Source organism: Catharus ustulatus, chromosome 5 (assembly GCF_009819885.2).
Source record: "Catharus ustulatus isolate bCatUst1 chromosome 5, bCatUst1.pri.v2, whole genome shotgun sequence".
Taxonomy (NCBI): domain Eukaryota; kingdom Metazoa; phylum Chordata; class Aves; order Passeriformes; family Turdidae; genus Catharus; species Catharus ustulatus.
Genome location: NC_046225.1, coordinates 40,804,931 through 40,826,911, shown reverse-complemented (window position 1 = coordinate 40,826,911; position 21,981 = coordinate 40,804,931). Strand labels below are relative to the sequence as shown.

The window sequence follows — 21,981 nt, the reverse complement described above, 5'->3', positions numbered from 1 at the left end:
TAGGAAGAGAAGGTAGCGAGAGAAGTAGAAGGATTCTGTCTCAGTAGGGTGGGCAAACAGTGAAAGAGGAGCTGAAGTGGTGGCAATGCTCCTTTTAGCATGCCAAGCCCTTAGCAAACAGAGGAGAGGTTACAGAGAGTCCCCTGTGGATGCTGAAATAGAAATCTTCCTTTGTTGAAATTGTGAGGCATAAACATATGACTCTGTAGGAATGTATACATGACTTCCTGAAAGAATATGCAATATATATCTGTACATCTGTATTCACACCAACATATACACCTATGAGATCCAAAATACATCTTGTTCTGTTAAGTTTCTAGAAATATTAAGATATAAGACCCAAGAAAGTAAAATTACTACCTCAAACTCCACAACATATTTAAAAAATATTTTTAAAATCTCTAACAATAAAGAGAAAGAAATAAGATTATTCTATTAAGTGGGTTCTATTAGCATTACAAGAGAATGGTAGCTCATCAACACATTAGCTGTGAGTAAACGTTCATTTTCCTTGTCTTGAAAGTGTCTATAAATCATGACAGAACATTTTAATACTAAATTGTAGGCGCTTTAGAAGTAAAATAAAACCTCATAATCAATTTCCTGATTTATGCACTTAAATTCCTGTTTATTCATAATTCATACATTATCAAGTTTTTTAACATATATAGTAGCACCCATGCCTTCTTGTCAAAATTAACTAAGCAGTCCTTTCTCTTTCAATTTTTAAAGAACACACATCTCTGCAGACTCACATTAAAACTGAGTGTACAGGACACAAGAGGAATTTCCACACAAAGGATGACACAACAAGGCTTCTACTATATATTTTATTTTCAGAAAGAAATCAAGTCAACTTCAGACTAAGCCCTAGTTCTTCACCTTTAAGGAATTTGAGGAAATCTATGCTAAAAATCACTCCTAAAGTTGTTTATTTGCTACCATAATCTTCATCAAGACTGACGGGCTGCCAGCATAGCTGATGAAACACAATATGCAGAAAGAACTACAGGTACCTGAATCACCATGCCACAAAGTAGAAATTGATGAAAGTAAGAATTCTATTTTAATTAATTTTTTAAAAAATGTTGAATGTTGAACCCAATTATTTAGTTCTCAGTGGAAAAGGGTGAAACTGTGGGCCATAGTGGAGCTATTAGTAGAGCACAAGGCTTATGAGGAACAGCTGAGGGAGCTGAGGCTGTTCAGCCTGGAGAAAAAGAGGCTGAGAGGAGATCTTATTGCTCTCTACTACTATCTGAAAGGAAATCGTAGCAACCTGGGAGTCAGTGTCTTCTCCCAGGTAACATCCCCACAACAAAAGGAAATGGCTTCAAGTTGCAGCAGGGGAGGTTTAGATTGGCTATTAAGGAAAGTTTGTTCACTTAAAGGTTGGTCAAGCATTGGAATAAGATGCCCAGGTAGAGTCACTGTCCCTGGAAGTGTTCAGGAAACATCTAGATTATGGTGCTTAGAAATATGGTTCAATGGTGAATATGGCAGGTCGGTTAACAGTTGGGACTGACAGTCTTGGAGGTTTTTTCCAACCCTGATAATTCTATGATTTTATGATTAATTCCTAATGTTTTGGGCACTGGAAGGAAGTAGAAACTTTACGCTGACCATATACTAGGTTTTGGAACGTAAAGACAAACCAATCTATATGAACAGTTACAGGATCATATATGGGATACAGCATAGACGGGTAGGTAGTCTGGCATAGGGTTGAGACTCATAAAATTTTTCCCCTTATTATGACCTTGCTATCACTCACCTGCAAACAGCTGCCACCGTGGCCAGAGCATAGAGAACTCCCCAGAGAGGCAGGTAGAGAGGCCAGACCAGGTGCAGCCAGGTGTCTGCAGCCAGGGGAGCTCCAGCCAGGCAGCCCCAGTACTGCCCCCCTGGCTGGTGGCCCTGGGGCGGCTCCAGAGCCCTGCAGGACGGTGCGACAGGCCCTGAGTGCTGAGGGTATGGGCCAAGGTGGGAGAACTCACATCTTACATCTTTCTTCAGGACCACTAACAGCCTTGCACTAAATCTGGGCTTGAAGAGTTTTATCTGGAGTGGACCAGCAGTCAATTCTTCAAGTTACAAAGATAGGAGAAAGCCCTAGGCCTTAGACTGGAGGGCAGGCCTGTCAGGATGCTGTGAGCAGTCAGGTGGCTGGGCCCTCTGGCTGGCCAGCGAGCTCTGCCGTGTAAGCTGACAGGAAAGCAGACAGGCTGCCACTTGAATCTTCCTACTTTTCAGCAGAAATATATAGGAACTGACATGCCTCCTCCACATGTTTCATTTCTGATGAACGAGCACATGCATACCAAAGGATGACACTTCACTGAAAACTGACTTCCTTGAAGTGTAAAGTGTCATATGGAAACAGAGATGCACCTACTGGGCAGCAATATGCATATGAAGGACATAAGCTTAGAACTAATTGGGAACAATTTTTATTAAAAAATAGAGTGAAAAAATTGAGCTTGGAAAATCAGGAGATAATCTACTTTCTGACTATTATTTTTCCATTAGAAAATATAATTCTCTTATTACCCTCCCCTAATCCTTGTTTTGTGTCATAGCAACATTTAGGGGCTATGCCTAGCAAGTCTAAAATCTGTGTCCAGGGGTTTTTTTTATGAAAGACAGGAAGAGAAGAATGTAAGGGCAAAAGCTGATTGACATTTAAATTGTATTTGCAATAGTGCATGCCATGAAATGGAGAAGGAGCAAAGTGAGAAGTGAGCAAAAACCATAAATGAGAATTTTTTAAAGGAACTTCAGAAAATATAGTACATAGGTTCTAACTGCTATTACATTGTTCAAAACAAGAGTAAATGACATGAAGCAGGGCAAGTCAAGAAAAACATAACAGTGAATGAAAAATGCAATGATCATTCAATTAAGGGCAATAAATTGCATCTCTGAAAACTTGCTACTCTGTATCATTCCAATACAAGATGGAATTTTACACTACAGACAGAAGTCTATTCTCCTTTGCTCTTCTTAATCTCAGAATACCACATTTTTTGAAGGCTTGCATTTCTGGTTTAAGTTGGTTGCACTAGAAATGCACATGACTATTACAAATAGCAGCAAAAGGTTATTTTATAGTAATTTAGTTTTCATGCATGTAATTTTGAATATGAGTATTTCTTAAAATACCTGAACTTGGAATACTTAAGCTGAAACAAATCTTCTAAAGCTGGGAAAATAGAGAATATGCATAATCAAGCTGAAAGTGCATCAGTATCTGTGAGATCTTTTTGGAGAGTATCTGTGTTGCTTCTATAGTGATATGATCTACTTTCAAATATTTATAGGAAGAGGTGAATTTAAAAACCTGATCATTTATGCAGGTCGTTTTCTTTGTGTAACTGTACCCACATTAAATGAATTTTAGAATATCATCAGTATCTCTTTTAGCTTTAGTTCTAATATGACTAAATGACAATAGCAGAATTTATATTCATACATTAATAATCAAAGACTGTTTCATGATTTCTGCATAAAGTTACTTCATGTGCAATAAATTCACTAATATATTAATGAATACATGAAACTGACTGCAGAACTATCATGCCTATGCATGTTGAGTATTACACTGGCACACTCATAAGATTCATTCATTGAAAATGGAGATTTTCAAATACTGCTGCAGTTTGACATGCTATATGATAAGTCTATTTATAATTTATTTCTTCTGAGATATATGGCTCTAATATATATTTGACACAATAGATTTCCATGCAGCCTACTTTTCTAGATTTTACTGATTTTTTTAAGATGGGCAAAGACAAATTTTAAATCTTAGCAATTTTCAATAAAATATCTTTATGATATTTGCCAAAGATGCCATAGGATTAAAAAAAAAAAAAAAAGTGGGATTTTTCCTCTGCCACAAAGCTTTCCTTTAGTTTCCTCTTTTCCTTTTCCAGACTCTAGTTTTTACACATTGAACACACAATACATTAGATGGAAGACATCTCTTTTTGCATATGTTGCGTTTTTAAATTTCTAAATCATTATGACTGCACATTTACAAATTGCCATCCATATTTTTTTCTCTTATTAAGGTTTAGTTGACATTCAAATTCAATCCATGTTGTATAAAAGCAAATTCTTTATCAAAGAGAATTTTAAAAAATTAAAATCTATTCAGAACTGGGAAAACAAATTTTATAATAATTATTTTCCTGTGTTTTGGAAAAGGACATTTTAGTACTCCTCTGACCAATCATATATTCTTGCTAACAAGGACAGTACAGCCTTAATGATCTGAAACTCATTTATCTGGGAGACATAGGATTCAGTCACACAAATGAATTGTTGATAAACTAGGGTCATTGAGCAAAAGATCCTGCAGAGTCTGTAAGCTCCACAGGACGGAAACTCTCTCCTGCAGAGTCTTTCTTCTGAGAAATAAGTAAACTCTGCAGGCTCAGACATTTCTGTACACAATATTTTAAAAACAACAAAACAGACGTATTGAAGCAGTCCCAACAGACACACCAGAGTCTGAGATAACTATGTTTTGGTCATCACAGTTATACAATTAGATGTGTGTTTGTGTTTGATTTGTTGACTTTTTTTTTAATTAGTGCAGCTAGTTCAGTTTTAGATTGTTTTGCATTTCTTTGAGGATTCCTCCTGGTTTTTTTCCCATTCTTGCTTATGCTAGACTAAAAGACAAAAGTATAGAATAAACTTTATTATGCAATTCTTTAAAGGGTAAAAAGAGGCAAGGATTGGTTACAGAGTCAGAATTTGTCTGTATTCCCTACCGACTTCTCTGTATGTTCACTGTTTTTATACAAGGGCAGCCAAAAACCAGTTCACCTGTAACAAGCACAAAGCAACACAGTCCGCAAATGACTGAAAATGCTCTAGCAACATCAACCATATATTACATTAGAGTACAATGAAAAATGTTCTATCTTAATATGAATTATTTTCCTATAATTTCAAAGTATTTAGTTTTCAGAGGAAATAGAAGAATTTTCCTGCAGGGGATGTCTGAAGGTAGAACCATCTACTATTCTAATACCCTATAATAACCAAGGTAAGTGAGATTTAACAACTCTGCAGGACTTAAGTTTATATCCTGCTTGGAAATTATAAAGCAGAGTTGCAGACAGCCCGCTCTTTTTCCTGTATCTCCTGTGAGAGTTATGATTTTTATTACATACTGAGCCTTTTTACCACAACACAATGCATTCCTGATATTGTTGATCATGCATTTTAAGAATTTAGGTGTACCAAAAACATAAACGACATATTTTGATAGATTTAAATCAGAAGCTACACACAGGGAAGCGAGAAGAAATAGTCAAGTGTGTTTTGCACATGCAGATTAATTAAAAGTGGCTTTAGGTAGGAAATATTTCAATTAAAATGGAAACAGGAAATTGTTGAGTATTTCTTGGCAAAAATCTCTGTTCTTCTCAGATGACCTATTAATTCACATCAGTAGAATATAATCTCTCATGAAGATACCTTATTTTTTTTTTCTTTTTCAGAAATTACAATATTTTAGTGTGTCAAAAAGGAAGCTAATCTATTATTTTAATATTTTAGACCTGCTTGAGAATAAGTTTTCTGTCCAGCTATTCAGCTGCCATCTTAGCTGGTGCAGAAAGCAGATGTGGCTTTGTCCTTACTCGGTCAGACTTCTTGTATTCCATTTTACAGCTGTGAAACCTGTTAGTTTGGTATAGGTCATCCTCTTTATCTTTCTACTGGACCAGTATCTCAGCTTCCTCCCAGGCGTTTTTCATATGAAGAGAAAACAAATGGAAAAGGAAGGGTGACAACTCAGCTGACAGGCTGGTGTAGACTCTAGCCACAAAAAATGCTAGCAGTGACAGAAGGGAGGGGGAATTTCAACATATTGAGGCAGCCATGAAGACTGATGGTAGGCTGAGTGGCTGAGCTGGGTAAGGGCAGAAGTCATGTGGAGGTGGAGCACACGAGGCTCATTTGGAATTTGGGGATAGGAATAAATAACTAGGCAAAGCACAGGAGACTAAGGAGAAGAGCTTTTGTAACAAAGCAAAACTGACAGTTCTAAATGCATATAGATGGGTCAGCAGCACTGATTGTCACATATGCATACGTGTGCACATACACACACAGAGAGATACATCTATACCGCAATGACATTTTTAAAGATAGAAATTTTTTGGTCAATCTCCCATTGGATTTTGGAACATTGCAGCTGACAACACTACAGGTGCTCCTCTATCAAGGAAGAGTTCTATCCAGAACATTTTATCTGAAAATCCATAACTGTGTATTATTGTGTATAGTAGGACAAGAGGGGCCCTAGTTTTAAAACACTTCTGAATAAAGCTAAATATTGGGAGAAATTATTACCTTTGCAAATCTGTAATGTTATAATTTTTTAGTAAGGGGATAAAATAAAGCAAAATATTCTGAGACTCAATTAATTCCAATTGACTCAAGTAATTTAATATATTCTTAAAGAATATATATATTGGGAGCAATTATTTCAGTAATTCTTTTCTTTTAGTCTATTTTCAAATACCTGAAAATGAAGACAATAAATAACCTACTATTTGGTATATTTAAGCAAAAATACTTCAAAATATGTAAAAAAATAGCATTGCAGAAATGCTTCACCTCTTCTAATAACGGTAGCAACACAAGGAGCCATAAAGAAACTGTATTCTCGGACAGTATAAGCCAGTGTTTTTCACTGGCAGGTAAGTCTTGGGGATGAAGTCAGTGGAAATTACACTGTTTACTTTAATAGAGCTATGATTTTACTCCTTTCTCATAGTAGTTGTTTTCTAAATTGCTGCTTGCATTCACTTATCAATTTTCTTTAAGTAGCACAGTATTTACAATAGCAGCATGTAGTACCATGAATTGGGTTATCCACAGTCTTGTGTTCTGGACTGCACTTGCAGTTAACACACCAGTGCCACATAATCATACAGTGGTAGACAGAACAATTTTTTGACATGGTTTCCCTCTGAAAAGGAATCCTCTAATGTCCCACAGACATATTGCTCTTCTACTGGCCCAGAATCACTGGTGGAAGAAAATGAATTTCTACCTCAGCTGCATCCATATCCTCAGCTGCATCCATATCTAGTGAGAAACAAGAGCCTTTGGGCAGGAAGTCATTAAAGAGTGCCCTAGAAAGACACAGTGTTAGCAGAACTTGGCTCATATGTTTGGTTTTAAGTAGAAGGGAATATAGGCACTAAGCCTTAAGAGTTCTAACCCATAACTACAACGTATGTCATTACTATCTGTAAAAATTGGTTACTTGAAGCCTGAGAATTTTGTCTTGAAGCAACTGAGTATATTTAAAATATTTCCCTTTTCCATCAGACCTCTTAACTACATTTTCAGTTTACGTCTTATATTTTACTGAAAATGTGTCTGGATACCTGGTTTCCTCTGTATTAAAGAAAAAAAAAAGAAAAGTATGTACTGTGATAATACATATGATGAGCAATTCATAGAATCATTTAGGTTGGAAAAGACCTCTAAGATCACCAAATCTAAACATTAACCCACCACTGCCGAGCTCATAACTAAACCCTAAGCCGCCCATCTACACATCTTTTACATACCTCTAGGGATGGTGACTCTACCACTTCCCGGGTGGCCTGTCAATGGCTGAAAACTGTTTTGGTGAAAAAAACTTTCCTACTACCCAATCTAAACTTTTTGTGGGACAACGTAATGCCATTTCTTGTCCAATCCCTTGTTACTTGGGAGAAAAGACCAGCTTCTGTCTCACTACAACCTTTGTTCAGGTAGAGAGTGATAAGGTAAACTGAACTAAACAATCCCAGCTCCCTCAGCCACTCCACACTTTTGCCCTTCACAAATTTTGTTATTGTTCTTTGGATATGGTCTAACACATCTGAATCAGGAACTGATAGAGACCAATTCACAAGCATCTATATTTATGCAGATTACTAAGTTTTGCTTTGGAGTGTAAATTAATCGATCAAAATGAAACACATTGTAACATTGTGGTCTTAGACAAAAGAGTGAAGCATGAAGAAGAATGTAAACCAGGGAATGTGTTTTGTAGAAATTTGGATGTTATCTAGATCAGAAATTATGAACTGCTAGTATCTCTGCAAAGTTTGGTAGTGGCAGAGATTTGCACTGGTGCTGACAATGCTTTATGAAATTAATTTGCCGCTGCTCTCAGAAACGATTTGTTGCAAATGACCTTTACTGCTGAAGATGAAGACAAAGAAAGGACATGAGATAAAGATGTGGAAATCAAAACCAAGGTCAAATAAAACCTGCTGAGCATCACACTTTCAAGTCACTGATAGCAGAGATAGGCTTTTTAGCGATCACTCTATAACCACATGAATCTATAGGATTACAGTAATTTCACAATTACAAGCCGCACCATTTTTACTAAAGTTTTGCTCCGTACCCAGAAGTGAGGCTTGTATTCCAGAGCAGCTAATATATGAACAATGTTCAGAAATTTTCCAAGTGGAAATGAGAGCACACAGCAGCCCTGAGCCGAACCCAGCCTGCGTGGCCCCGAGCAGGGCCAGGGCTCCTCCCGGCGGCCGCGGGGGAGCGAGGCCGGGGCTGGCTGGGGAGGGGGGAGCCAAGCTGGGCCAGGGCAGCTCCGCAGTGGGGGAGGGGGGAGCCGAGCCAGGCCGGGGCCGTTCCCCGGTGAGGGAGGGGGAGCCGTGCCGGGCCAGGGTAGCTCCGCGGCAGCAGTGGGGGAAGCCGGGCCAAGCCCGCACGGCCCCCAGCCAGTAAACTCCATGTTCCCGCGATTCTGTTACTAATTGGCCACTTTGTGAAAGTTGCACGCAGATCCTCGCTGTGAATGAAAGTGTGGCTTACAATCCGGTGCGGCTTGTATATGGAGGAAAAACAAAATGTTGCCGACACCCCGGAAGTGCGGCTTGTATATGGAGGAAAAACAAAATGTTGCCGACACCCCGGAAGTGCGGCTTGTAATCGTGAAATTACTGTAGCTGGGGCTAGTAACTGTTCTAGCATGTAGCCAGCCAATTTCTTAAAGCAGATACTCAAGTAGATTTACATGCAGTGTAAGTTTTACGTAATAAAGTTCATCATCTCCCTACAGTCTTTCTATTGATACGTAAATATATATGTGAGATGATAAGAGGTACTGGTATTTTCCCTTTTACGTACATGGTTTGTGCATGTAAATTGTAAACAAATGGAAGAACACTGGCACACATTCCTAAACAATCTTTCAATCGATTGCCATAAAAGCAACATAATACAGATTAAGTGCTTATTTTTTTCAGATTATACCTAATAACCTATAAAGTAACTTTCAGTCACAGTTCATTGGAGTTAATTTTAAAGCATAATATTGAAGTCAAGGTGTCTTCACAATTACCGACACATTAAATACAAATGTAGTCTGATATATAATGAGTTAAATATATGCAAGTAAACTCTTGCAGGCAAATGGAATGGGTTTAATAAAATTAAAAATTAACTCTCTAGGTAGGTGTACACTCAGCAATATGCATTATTACATCTCAGTTGCTGTAGCAGAGCAGGAACTTTTGAACCAAATTTATGTCACTGAAAAGAATATTAAATTAGAAGTTATTTTTTGGAACTGGCAACATTTAAGGAATTTTGACAAATTAGTTATCTCTGGGCATAGTTTACAGCAATTTGTGATATAGTAATTTGTCTTTAGAAAGATGCAGGAAAACAATTTCAGACAGTAGTTGGATATTTTCTGGAAAAAAAAAAAAGAACACTGAATAGAAAGTCATCCTTTGAGCTCTTATATTTTTTTCATATCCCTTCATTACTAGTATCTTTACTCATGAAGAATAAGATGAAGCTGGTTAATTGCTCCCTGAGGCTAATTTAACTTAAATCTAAAGTCCACTATATATGTATTTAACTTTGTAAGAAATAAGTTTCCCATTGAATTTTCATTTTCTATTATCATTACTAAGCAGAAGTGTGAAATTAATCTAGAATCATTAAAAAAGGGGAGAACTGTGCAGAAAACAGTTCTTTCTCCATCACACTTATTATGCACATATTTTGCATAAGTTTTACTGTAACTGTATTATAAAAGAAATTACACTAAATTTATAAAATTTTAGAAGGCAGGGAATTTTACTTTGATTGTGGTCAGTTATTGCTTTACTATGCTCCCATTTTAATGAGTCAATAAAATAGTATTATTCAATAAAATAATATTAATAACATATAACAGAAGCTCCCTTGTGTTAATTCTAGTTATTTATTTCCTGCCTCTCAGAAGAAAAGGAAATATTTCAGTGATGATCATGAAATTTCATAAATTTTCTTTTTATTTTCTTACATCTGGCTTAGAGGGCAATACAGGAAATTATATAAGTTATTTCAATTTGTTAACTGCATATATATGTATATGTTTCTTAAGAAATGTTCAGTTTGTCCTCAGCATATATATTTCAGTAAGAAAACTATTTGAACTACTATAAATGTAAAGCTAACTGGAAAGAGGATTATGGCTTTTTGTCTCTAGAAAAAAAAATTGTTATAAAGCCAGTAATCTTTCTTTGAAATGTTTTACTTTTCCTTTGATAATTCTGAAAAGAGATTTAGCTTGGCTAGTGAACTTCTGGGTCTAATTTAATTATATCGTGAATTGGTGTAAAAGTTTTCTAGGATATAAATGAAACTGTTGTTTAAAGCAGCCTCAGCAAGGGAATCATGAAAGGATGATGTCCATGAGAATGAGTTTTCTGAGAGGTTTGCAGGGCTGACTGTAAGGTTTTTCGATGCTATTTTCCTTCTACTGCAAAAATCTCATACATGACTCTACTCTACTATGAAAGAAGGAAAAAATATGAACTAAAGCTTGAGGATTCAAAGCAAAACAATACTGTACTGCCAGCCACTTGTTTTGTACCCTAGTCTGAGGCAGAGGCTGCTTTGAAGACTAATAACTGCTGCAAGCTTGAAACCTCTGGGTAGTTTTACATTTTCAAGTGTTTCCACAGGGTAGACTCCACTCCACAGTACTTCTAAATAAGGGCTTTGCTTGGACACACAACTATGCATTAAGGAAGGAGTGGCAGAGTAACATCTCATGCATTGAACACCTCTGAAGTATCTGTTTTAGCTGAATCCTAATAGTTTCAGATGTGAATGCATCACTTGAAGCAAAAAAACAGTAAGCAAGTTTGAACACTACTAACCTGAGGAAGTAGGTGATATTTTCTAGGTCATTATTTGTAGTCACTGAATTTGTTTCATAGGTTAAAAATTCTGGTAGATCTTTTATTTTCCAAATCACAATACTGGAAAAGCTAAACATAAGTGTAAAAAAATGCCTTTCAGATAATGGAAGCAAGCTGTAATACTATTAGGAATTTTCTGTATCCATAGCTCAGGATAACTTATCTCATCAAGGTAAAAGTATCAGTTTCGTAATGACCCGGGGCTTGAATTAGTAGTGTTGTAATAACTTAGTAATGGGTTAATTTGTTTTAAGAGTTTAATAATGAGGGAATTTGATACAAATTAAATATTTGCTCTCACAGTCTCTCCTGGTGAGAAGCATAACTGAAAAAACAGACAAGAACCATAGCCATTTGCAGATCAATGGATTACTTCCACCATCATCCCTATCAAAAATGTTTATTTCAATGAACAGTTCTTAAAATTTCAAAATGGAAAAATCCACAGAATTGTTAAACACAGGAAACATAGTGGGTTTGATTCACAATTATCACAGAAAAGAGTACTTTATCAAGATAACTGATTTCAGAGACTGCATTGAGGAATAAAAGATATTATATAGCTGATATTAGTGAAAATAGTAAGAATAATCTGTCTACTCTGACTCAAATAGTAAATGAGAAAATTATTTACTGTTTCTGAAAAATGTAACACTGCAAAATTATGAGTCATGCACAAATCACTGCCTAACTGAAAATTCATTTTAAGGTGAAATAAAACAGGACTTCTAAATGCCAGTTATCATTCAAAGGGGAAATTTAAACTGCATTTCTTAGAGGTGCAAGAATTTTGGAAATATAAATGGATTCTAATTCACAATAACAAATTGCTCTACCTGTAAATATATAGGGATATTTAACTATAATCTCCATGTACTTCTGTGGCACTATAACTGACTTCTGGCTGACATCTAAATATGAGAGTTAACTGATCACTTTTAATTGAAACACACTAATATAATTGGTGGATGTACAATAAAAGAGTTTCAGAAGTTCATTTTACTCAATTAAGACATTTGAAGGCTAGTGTGGAAAATAGAGATTTTAGAAATTTGCCCCAAACCCCAGAAATTATTGATAGCAAATTCTACTTTGACTCAAATGCATCACCTTTAGAACACACAAACCAAGAAGCAAAACTGCATTACTTGTTAAAAAAAGTCAGAAATATAGTTGTACTATATTTCTTCTACTTTTTCTACTTTCTTCCACTCAGATTCTACATCAAGATTTCCTTTAATACAATTATCACCATAGGAAACTACTACAACATAGGTTAAAGAAATGGCAAAGGCATAAAGGAAGTGAAATTATGCAATTCGAAAATACAAAATTACATATAAATTAACAGGATTAAGGTTTTACATCTGAAAATCCCTATTAGGATGAGCGATATAGAAAGTAGAGATCTGGTGTGAAAGATTATAATTTCTGTTGGACCTCAGGCATGGTTAAATAATATAGCTTATACAGATACAGAATAGGAAAACCAAAAAAAAAAAGAAAAAAAAAACAGAAAACAAAAACCACTTTTCATCCAGTTGCTGAAATACAACAGAGCTTACTTTAATATATCAGCACTTCTAAAATTCGAAATGTTAATGACATTATAATATTGTATTTTCACTTCTTTTTTTACCCCAAGAAGTATCTACTGCTAATTGCAAACGTATTTTGTAAGAAATATAATTTGATTTGCTAGAATGCAAGCTCATCCTAAACTGATGTTTTGAGTTATATGTCTGGCAGTTTTTTGAGGGAACATCACAGCCATTTATTAACAACAACAAAATCTGGTTTATTTCTTTAAAACAGTATGACTATTTAGACACATTTCAAAAAGGGTGATAAACATTTCTCTATAAGATAGATATGTGTTATCTTGTGAAAGATAATTTGGGTAGTCAGCAAATCCCTACTGGTGCAAATGTGAGGAGACAGTGGCCAGAAAAATCTGTCTGGTTTTCAGAATGTGCAATACTTCTCGTAGAGAAATAAAAGGGTCTCTCACTAAAATCTTAGCTGTCACATTAGCATTAAATCAGTGCCTGCCAGTGAACATGGCAAAAGGTTGTCAAAGGTTCTCATTGTAAATGCTATATTTCTGAGAGCTTAAACAATACTACAGACAAGGGCTCTGGGCTGAAGTCTGCAATATTGCATATCGCTTAGAAAATTTGTCTTTAGGCACTTATTTTTTAATTCCTTTACTGTGATAGGTCCTAATCCTGAAAAGCAAAGCTTAAGTGAAAGCAATAGGACACAATTCCTAAGAATTCTCAAGCACTGGGCACACGATGCAACTTGCAATCTGATCCTCCTTGCTGTGATCCCAGTCAGAACCTGGTTCCTTAGAATTCCTTTAAATTAAATTAATTCAATACTACCATGGTTTAAAAATATTATATTTGGATTAAGAGCTGAATTCATATACTTCCAAGGGAAAACTCTTCATGAGTATTCATGCATAGACATTTCTCCATCCTTTTATTGCAAAAGAAGAACCAGATGCACCACTGAGAGACAAATCTCCACTGAATTAACCCCATTTCCCCCAAGGACAGCTCCAGAACAGCCACCACGAAGGTATTAAAAAGGAAAGCATCAGTATCAGTCATGAAAAAAATCCAAAACTGTGAATACTAGCAAAGACCTTAAAAGGTCACAAAACTTGAAAGAATAATGCACCAATTGAGCAAATGCCAGAGTGATATCCAATATGCAAATGTACAGAAACAAAATGAGCCAATACCATGTCTCTCTTAAAAAAAGGAGAGTATTATTGCCTGAAAAAATACAGATTAACACATCACATTAAAAAGAAAAGCCTTCTCATTATGTATCTCAGATAGTCCATACCGGAAATGAAGGAGTGCGCCTAGATTGCACTTCTATTTTTGCCATCAAATAAGCATTAGTACAAACCACATAGAGAATCCCTCAACGTATGTGTGAAATACATTAAATTGTTCCTAAAGACTGTTTTTTTTTTTTTAATTAAAATATTGTTGTCCTTGAAACTTAAATTTTTTGCCGCCTCTCAAGATAGTCAGAAACAGAATTCATCCCTACAAAAAAAACCAAAATAGTGTTTTCAATAGTGTACCATCTATTTAGCAAAACCAGAATGAGAGGTTTAAATATTTCAGAAGACATTGACAAGTTCTGTGTGCTAGTAATGGTATATCTACAACAATTTTGATTCAACAACTCCCTTTCATTTCAACCATTGGTGTTCAGGTATCTCTGCAAACAGGGTCTTAAGTCTCTAATAGTAACTAGAGCTAAATAGTTTGGATCATTACCTAATTAAAAAAAAATTTAATGGCATGTTATGGAATAATGATAAGGTAGACAAGACTACTTTTAACTAAGTATCATTAACCTCTAAGAATTAGTAGACCTTCATAGAGCCTAAGGTCATATTTAAACAGAAAAGAGCTTGATGACACTAAAACCTGGAAGCCATAAAACAATAGCAAAAGTAATATTGAGACCAGGCTTATCTGGTTTACTTGAACCCAGCCTTCAAGATTCTAACTTAAACATTATGTATCTGAGCATAATTAGGCCTGATTTGAACCATTTAAAGTTTAATGCTGCAGTCTCTTTTACACAGAACCCGGAAGCTAGCTGCTGGATGTGGTATTTATGGCAAATGGATGAATGGATTTTGCCTGAGAAAGGGAGAAGGATACTTCAACACTGGAAGGACTGAAAATATTGCCATAGAAAAATAAGACAAAAATTTCATTAACACTTCACAAATGGCAACTGCTGTGTTCCACAAGGGGCAGGGCTTGCAGTGACTGTGCTGAACTACAGTAATTTCACGAATACAAGCCGCAGCAATTTGACAAAAATTTTGGTGGAAACCCGGAAGTGCGGCTAATACTCGAGGGCGGCTAATATGTGAATAATTTTCTGACATTTACAACCCCAGACTAGCCAGCCAGGGCGCCGAGCCAAGCACCTGCCAGTAAAAGCCGGCATTTTGTGATTGTTACAAAGTATTACTCTGTTGCCCTGGATCCCCACAGGCAGCACAGGGGGCGGGGAGAGAGGCGGGAGAGCTCTCTTCCCTCCTCTGCCACAGCCCAGGGGAGACACGGGGGGGCCCCGCGCCGCCATTGCCGCGGCTCGGAGAGGGGTGGGGAGCCCGCGCCGCCATTGCCGTGGCCCGGGGAGGAGAGGGGAGCCCGTGCCGCCATTGCCGTGGCTCTGGAAGGAGGGGGGGAGCCTGTGCCGCCATTGCCGCGGCCCAGGGAGGAGGCGGGGAGACCGCGCCGCCATTGCCGCGACTCGAGGAGCTGACGGGAGCCCCGCGTCGCCATTGCCGTGGCTCGGGGAGGAGGCGGGGGGGCTCTGCCCCCGCCCTCCGCTGCCGTGGCAGGAGCAAGGGGTGCTCCGTGCCCAGCCGGCTCCGCGCCGTGAGCGGGGCGTGCTCTCCGTGCCCGGCCGGTGCCGCAGCGGGAGCGGGGCCGGGGCGAGCAAACCCAGAGGCAGCGGCCAGCCCCGAGCGGCACCATCGAGCTGGGCCACCTGGCCCCGTCAGCAGCCCCTAGTGGGCCGAGCCTGCACAGCCTTAGTTGAGCCAATAAACCCCCCGCCATGCTGTGGTTCTGTTAGTATTTGGGAACTTTGTTGCACGCGGGTCCTCGCTGCGAACCACAGAGCGGCTTATATTCAGGTGTGGCTTATTTATGGACAAAGAACAAAATATTTGCCAATACCCAGTGATGCGGCTTATACTAAGTGTGGCTTGTATTCGTGAATTTACTGTACTTTAACTAAAGAGATTGAACTCCTTATTAATATACCAGTGGAAAAAGGTTAGTTTACAAAACCATTTGTTTTAATATTTTTATTTTTCTGAAATAATAAAAGAACTTTTTAAAAAATTTATGCTGATTCCAAATAGTAGCTAATTCTCTCCCTCATGGGTGCAACTATTTCATAACTATTAACATTTGTTTTACTGATGCACTACTGTACTGCAAGATTTAATTCAGTTTAGTGTGAAATAATAAATAACAATACCCAGCCTGCAAGTGATCTGTAAAATTCAATAGGAAGGGGAACAATAAAGATGTGCATAGGTTAAGCCCAAGTTCAAACATATCAGAAGAAACAAAGCCAGAAGTTCATGGATTAACCGAATTCTTGTTCATTAGCATGACATTGACATATTTAGTAAAACTACAGGTGAAGATTTCTTGCTGTGTAATAATATATCCAAATAACTCTCAGTGGGAACATCTACTTGAAGAAGAAAAGAAGTGATGAGAAAGTGAATAGTAACAAATTATTAGAAAGATAGTATTCACTAAACAGTTTTATGAAATTCACAAATTATACATCCTATTGACTAGTGAGGGTGCATTTATCTCTCACCTAACATTGCAAAGGTACTGAGAACTCGAAGATGTTAACTGCAGTGAAAATAAATTTTAATGGAAAGCTAAAAAGCAGCTATAAAGAAAAGTGTGTTTTATCAGATTTAAATATACTGAAGTCCATATTGGTCAAGTTAATATAAGCGATAATACAAAATTCAAGTTACACATTTGATAAATATGCTATATTTTGAACAAGTGAAGAAGGTTTTTGTAATGGAAATTATTGCTTTGAAGACCAACTGAAGCAGTTTTTATCGTTCAACAGACATGTGAATGTGAGTGATTTGGTAGCCTGGAATTGCTCAGTAGGAGTCTACCTTGGATTTGCAAATGGTTTTTCCTAGAGTTTCTCAATAAAAGCTATTATAAACAGTATGCAGGTAAAAAGGCAGGCATGTACAACTGAGACTTTAAAAGCAAAGTAGTAGAGAGTTAGAAGTAAAGATCCGTTTCCTGAAATTGAGAGACATTTCTGCTGGACTTTTTCAGAGTTTTTCTAGGGCCTGTGCTGTTCAACATTCATAAATTATCTGGGCAGAGGGATGAGGGTCGTTGAGAAATGTTCCTGATCGGAGTTATTTGGGTTAGCTAGGACAAGGACAGACAGTGTAGAATTCCAGAAATTCTGTACTCAAAAGCCTGAGTGACAAGGCAAAACGATAGCAGAATAAATGACCTGCAAATAAATGTAAAGTGATACACAAGAGAAGTTGAGGGAAGGTGGGAAATGGGTGGGCCTAGAATTGACAGTCACCATGGAGAAATGCACCCATAGTTGCATAGCCATTCAGTATTGGTATTCAATGAGAAGCTAAGAAGGAAAAGCTGAGGGAATGACTTTGAAATACTAGAAACTTAAGAACTTCTCACACTTTGAAAGCCATGAGTAGCATGCAAAATCAAAAACAGGGCAAGAAAGATGAACTTCCATACAGAGTAGGATACTTCTCTTGAAAAGATGATCTCCAAAGGAGGATACAGATGAGGCTTACAAATCACTGATGGCATAAAGGGAATGGATTGTTTACAGCTCAAGCAAATCTAATGCAATGTAGATTCAAATTTAGATAGAAATCATTCAAAACAACAACAAAATAAGTTATTTATGCACTAAATGAACAGAGTTATAGACCCATGCAACTCATACCTTTTCTAAGGTTTGTGGGAATAAATTCAGGGAACCAAAATACAACAAAATCTTAGAAACCACATACATCTGATGAAATTTCATCAGCTAAAACTACTGGGGACTGGGGAATCTAGTTCTAGTTCTTACCCATCCTTGCACATATAGTTATAATCACTGCCCAGAGATACAATGCTGTCCAGACAATTTTACCCTAATCCATTTGAATTCTTCTTATGCTGTGTTTCCCGTAGTCATTACTTTTAGGCAGCTGTCTACAGTGGGTATGGATGCCTTTGAGGCAACTAATCCTGTTGGTGTGTGATACATTTAAAATACTTGCTTCTCAGTTTTGGATTACTCTTGCAGGGTAGAAGGGAGAAGAATCGTAAAATATAAGTGCTACAGAACTTCACTTATAAACTCAGGCATCTTTTATTGGATACTGTCTGAAATGTCAGAAATTTTTCATGCTTTTAGGATAGTTCTATGAGTTTTTTGCATTATCATGTCCATGAAGTATCTGGCTTCAAATGTTAGCATCTTATAAGTGAATCAGTAGACAAGTGCAAACATAGAATCTCTCTGAAAAGTTAACAAGTCTCCCAAGGAGAATTGCCCTTTGCTATTGAAAAATATTTCCTGGTAACAATAGGAATACCAATGAGATTAAGCGTAACTTCCTCTAAAGCTTTTCAAATGAAACAACATGGCTTTATCATAGCAGTAAGTAGTAACACTTCATTTAATATGTACATTAATTATTGCTGAATTATAATGGATTGTCTAAAAAGTTGTATAATATTCACATTAATACTAAATGAATTCATTATGATGAGTGCAATTACAATGAATACTAACTAAATTAATGGTAGCTAGACATGCTAGAAAAAGTGTTACCTATTTACTTGACATGTTCCAAATGGAATATATTTTGTTAATGTGTTTGGAAGAGTAGTGTGAATAGTTCAAATAGGAGTGTGAAGCAGAGTGTTTAGCAGTGGGGGTTTTTTTTTTAGTATCATTGAACAAAATATTTTACTGTATGTTAGGCTTCTATGCATATAGAAAAATACATCATGCAATCTGAATGCATTATCTGAATCAAATAAAATTAGTAAATCCTCAAATCAGTCTTATGCTTCTGTTTGTATTTAGTTTCACTTATACATGTATATTAATAAAATCCTACATGCATGGTCAGAAAAACAAGGAAACAGACTGCATGTGCTGCTGTGCCCCAGTTTTGCACTCCAGTATTCATTCTGGTGTGCGCTCTGCAGATCAACCATATTCCAGGAAAAGCCTGATGTCAGGTGGTATGTTTAGCATGCTTCTGCATTTATATTTCTTGACCTGTTGGCCTAAGCCTTACATAAACTATTCTTGCCGATGGCAAAAGAAATCTGGCTTGGGAATTGTATCTGTAGCCACATGCCAGATGTCTCACAGGTTCTCACAGAGTATTAATTGTTCACCAGTTTTCAAGAAAGAAAGCAGTTTTAACCATAAGATAAAATTTTAGTGGATTTAGAAAAAGAAAATGTGATGATTAATTCAACAGGGGAAAGAAAAAGAGTTACTTACAATGCTCTTTTCAATCAATGGAATGCAATTTTGCTGCCATCTGTGAAAGCAAACAAAGGAAAAGAAATATTATTTGACATAAGTAACAGAATTATAAAAAATTTATGTACAAGTAAAGAGAGTATAATGAGATATCATAGTATTAATAGGCAACTAAAATATTATCATACTTATTCTTCCTCTGCTTTGATTCAATGGCAACTTAATTGACTGGATTCCTTCATTTGCACTAACATATCCAATGCAGCATAAACTTTAAAAAACATTCACTGCTTTGTCCAAAGAAAAGAAAAATCAGTGGATTAGTAGGGCAAAGGAAGTTTGAAAATGCTGCCAAACACTTGACAAAACATCAAAACACAGCTTGATTCTTTGTTCACACAACAGAACATACAAAGAAAAAAGTATCATCCTTAAAGTTTTCTTGTATTGTATTTCAGAGGAAGATGAACTGTAGCCTTCCGGCGATCGCTAATGCAGTGTTTGTATTCTGTGTTGAGATTATCCACTTGGGTGCTGCACTGGAGCTCCCTGGGCTATTTTGACACTGCATCCAGATGCTCCAATTTTGCTTCAGTGACTCAAGAGCAGAGCCAATATGCCTTAAAGCAATGTTCAAAGGGTTAGGTCTTGATGAACAATTAAAGCACTCAGAAGTGTTTCTGAACATCTCTGACTGGCACTGAAGTGACTTAAGTGGACTTAGTGTGACATCCAGGCAGGGAATATGTAACAGAAAGATTAAATTCTACACTCAAGGTGAGTATGGGTTTTGCCCCATTTTTATAATAAAAATAAAAAAGTGAAAGTACAAAAGAAAAATATTCATGATTTTAACCACAGTATATCAGTTCTAGAAAGGATAAATGTTTGTCTGCTTAATATAAGCCATTTTAAAAGGCCTATTTGGAAATATTTTATTAAATTTGCATTTGCCATATGTTCCCACTTTCTTGTCTGAGATGGAAATAATTTACTGTCTGAGCAAGACTTTTCTAAGTGAATGTGCATTCCTGTGGAATCCAAGCATAATTTCACAGAAAATAAAGATCTATGTACTTCAACGTACTTCAGTAGTCCATAAATGAAAAGCTATCTAACTCAAGCACTGAGTGTTATTATTCTAACTGTTAAATATTTATGGGATTGGAAACTCATTTTGGAAAGTATCATTCATTTAATGGGAGAATAACTTCATCTGTTAAATGCCACAAAGACAGAGAAATATATAAAACTCCATCACATCCACAACAGAAGCCCTGAAGCAAAAAACTAAAAGCACCTGATTATCTAATGCTAAGACAAGTAATAATTTTTTTATAATTTCTTACTTATGAAGAACAAATAATTCTAATTTCATATGTGCTTCACTTTTTGTGTGTGTGTGTATGAAAACCATAATTGAAGCTATTTTATTTATTAGTTTATATTTTCATATTTTCATTCTTGAAACTTTCCTTGGTTTTCAGAAAAATATGCCAGGGAATGTTCATTGTTTGCAAGAATTTCACTTTGGTGTTTGTATAGGGTTTTATATTTGGTTTTTTTGTTTGTGTTTTTTGTTATTTTAGGCTCCTGTGTATCAATTTTAGCATATGACATGAAGGAAGAAAATAATTTCAGGTGACAAGTGTCATAGAAGAAAGTTTTATCTGAACAATAACAGTGCATGATTTAGGTTGGAAGACACAGATTTGATATAGAATACTAACTGTGTACCAGGTGGGAATTAACAGTGGGAAATATTGAGAGACACAAGCTAAGACTGACGGATGCCCTGAAAGAAACTCTGTGAGGGTGAAAAAAATAAAAAAAAAGAAAAAAAAAATCTCTGCAAAAATTCACTTTATGATCCCTCTAGCATCTTCTCCTCCTCACCTACTGTCCTGAATGGAAGGACGGAAGAAACACACCTGAGTTTGCCTGCCCTGCTGATTCACAGTCAGGACACAGATTTTATCAAACCCTGCATGCAGTGCAGAAGTTGTTCATGTACTAAAGCTTCATACTTGCATCTGTTTTATATGATTATTTACAGTAATTTCACGACCATAAGGTGCACCCCCCGGGAGTCGGCAAAATTCGCAACTTTGTAGATCATATAAGGTGCACCGGACTATAAGGCGCACTTTTTTTTTGCAGTGAGGTTCCGCCCCCAGCTCCCCCCGCGCGGTTGCTGGCTGAGGCCTCGGCTCAATCCGGCAGCCATGGACCCCCAGGACTGCCTGGACCCGGAAGGGGCAGTGCCGCAGGCCCCCGGGCCTGCCTGGACCCAGGAGGGGTGGTGCCACGGGCCCCCGGGCCCGCCTCCACCCGGCTACTGTGGCACTTCCAGCTCCCCCCACCGCTCATGGCTCACACTTCTGGGGTGACAAATGTCACAACATTGTACATCAGATAAGGCGCACCGGACTATAAGGTGCACTTCCGGGTTCAGGGAAATATTGTGGTCAAAAGGGTGCGCCTTATAGTCATGAAATTACTGTATATTTTATAGGGCATCAGGGCTGCCTCAACACCTACTATGGTATAATTACCTTCTAGGACAATTAATGTACAGAGAATATTCCAATCCCTCATGAAATGCATCTCTGTAAATATGTGCAATCAAAAAAGG

At 37.1% G+C, this 21,981-nt stretch overlaps 1 protein-coding gene across 10 annotated transcripts in view; it reads right to left on the bottom strand.

Annotated features, from left to right (window-relative positions):
* The window catches only part of TENM3 (teneurin transmembrane protein 3), a 1,396,736-nt gene that overhangs the window by 894,438 nt on the left and 480,317 nt on the right, over positions 1 to 21,981 (bottom strand). For all 10 annotated transcript variants that reach the window (XM_033060171.1, XM_033060177.1, XM_033060178.1 and 7 more), the window contains one exon: positions 19,365 to 19,404. The gene's annotated coding sequence lies outside the window, so the exon portion shown is untranslated. The remainder of the gene's footprint in view (positions 1 to 19,364; positions 19,405 to 21,981) is intronic.